The 2,296-nt window shown below is 41.2% G+C and overlaps 1 non-coding gene across 1 annotated transcript; it reads right to left on the bottom strand.

Annotated features, from left to right (window-relative positions):
- Nucleotides 1-1,248: 1,248 nt before the first annotated feature.
- On the bottom strand, nucleotides 1,249-1,435 carry LOC145246289 (U2 spliceosomal RNA). Its single transcript, XR_013863119.1, has one exon. It is a non-coding gene; the product is annotated as a U2 spliceosomal RNA (small nuclear RNA).
- Between the last annotated feature and the right edge of the window lie 861 nt (nucleotides 1,436-2,296).

Genomic DNA, 2,296 nt, shown 5'->3' with positions numbered 1-2,296 from the left:
TCATCAATTCTACAAAAATATTTTCATGAATTGAGAGAGTTGGAAGTTGACTCCGATATAAGGCGTCAGCTCAAATATTAATAGTCGCTTACAATGGGATACAAGTAAAAAGACTAGAAATATCAAAAGAACACATACATTTGTCTGAATGAGTATAATTTTGCATCAAGTTAGCAAAGCTAAAAGAGTCTTTAATGCAAAAACTATAAGGTTCCAAAACGCTGACCTTTGGCCTTAACCTTAAAAAAGGCTGTGCATTATATCTAGGTATGGAATATCATCCTGCAAGGTTTGGTCATGATCTGTTCAGTAGTGTAGGTTGTTAGAGATTTGTACACACAGACACACACACACACACCAAGTTAATACCTTATATATAGGTAGAGATTAACAAAGCTCACAATTGACGCTGAAGCAAAAATCGTGTAAAATGCATCATCCGAAACGAAAAACTGATTGTTTTGAAGATAACGCTCCGCCGTAAAACCGATTCGGTTTTCTCGCATAAAGTCTGTTTTATATTTTACCTGATTTGATTAATGGGAGTGTTAGGTACATTCGTGCGTATAATCACTTTTTCGTATTATTCTTGTTGATAAAAGCAACTCATGGTTCGTCTCTATACGTCAAAATTACGTAGCCAAGTGCCTAATTGTTCTGTAGAGTTTAGAGAATGATGGCTCACAACTCCAAATACTAGAAGTTTTGAACGAGGATTTTTTTTTATTTGCTCACCGTTTTGTGCCGTACTCATGCGCGCCTTTTGCTGATGGAAATTTATTCATCGAGTGTAAGCAAAATACCGACTCCTTTCCCTTAGTGTTTGGCCATTTATATTCAGCAAATCTCGCCACTTCATGTGGATTATCTTGTCCTTCTCAAGAAAAGACGGCAAAACTTTTGCGCTTTTTTCTTTGGTTTTCTAGCGCTAGCAGCTGAGAAAGCATATCGTTTACGTCTTTCGGAAGAGGTAGTTTGTAACAGCGCTACCTCACTAATCGATTGCATAAAAAACAAGACCGATAGCCATTAGTCGCGTGCTCTCGTGTAATTAAAGAATGCGTGAATGTAGGGTTGACATGACATTCTTAAAGATAAACTAAAATGACCGAAAAATGGGCTAAAATGACTTAAATAAATAAAAAGTAAATGACTCAGAATGACTTTAATGAACTTAAGAATGAATTGAATGGCCTTTTAGAATATCTTGAATGCTTAAAACTAATTGGAATCCTTCAAAAACAACTTGAATGATCTGGAGAATGACTTGAATTGCTTTGAGACTGACTGGTTGTAAAGTGACTGATCATTTTACATTAAATTAATACAGAAAAGTGATCACCCACTTTATATCACAAAGTTACAAACATAAGTACACCATGTAGTAAGAATAGATACTACACTTTGATCTTGGCCAAAAGGCCAAGAAAAGGGTATTAATTTGCTCCCCCACCGAGCAAATTAGGCACGAGGCCGATTTTTAATGTGAGGAGTGAAGGGGAAATGGGGACAAATTCGCCGGGGAGTAGGGGAGCTGGATAGTGATAATTGGTATGGCGGGTTGCCCCTACATTGACCAAGATCTTATATGTGGGGCTGCCCCCACATTTGGTCTTTGCTTGCAGTATCTGCCGGAACAGATGGTATTTATTTTCTCCCCCACCGAGCAAATTAGGCACAAGGCCAATTTTTAATGTGAGGAGTGAAGGGAGGGGAAGGGAAAAAGGGGACCAGCTCCCGAGAGGTGGGAAATGGGAGCTGGTTAAAGGTCAGGCATGTGGGGTTGCCCCCACATCTGGTCTTTGCTAGTCATAGCTAGTCATAGCTTGCAGTATCTGCCGGAACAGATGGTATTTATTTGCTCCCCCACCGAGCAAATTAGGCACAAGGCTAATTTTTAATGTGAGGAGTGAAGGGAGGGGGAAGGGAAAGGGGGACCAGCTCCCGAGAGGTGGGAAATGGGAGCTGGTTAAAGGTCAGGCATGTGGGGTTGCCCCCACATCTGGTCTTTGCTAGTCATAACTAGTCGGTATTTATTTGCTCCCCCACCGAGCAAATTAGGCACGCCGATTTTTATTGTGAGGAGTCAAGGGAGGGGGAAGGGAAAAAGGGGACCAGCTCCCGAGAGGAGGGAAATGGGAGATGGTTAAATGTCAAGCATGTGGGGTTGCCCCCACATCTGGTCTTTGCTAGTCATAGCTAGTCATAGCTTGCAGCATCTGCCGGAACAGATGGTATTTATTTGCTCCCCCACCGAGCAAATTAGGCACAAGGCCGATTTTTAATGTGAGGAGTG

This window comes from Euprymna scolopes, chromosome 23, assembly GCF_053919585.1.
Source record: "Euprymna scolopes isolate OS-2025 chromosome 23, ASM5391958v1, whole genome shotgun sequence".
NCBI classification, from domain to species: Eukaryota; Metazoa; Mollusca; class Cephalopoda; order Sepiida; family Sepiolidae; genus Euprymna; species Euprymna scolopes.
This window is presented reverse-complemented; position numbering and strand designations above follow the sequence as displayed.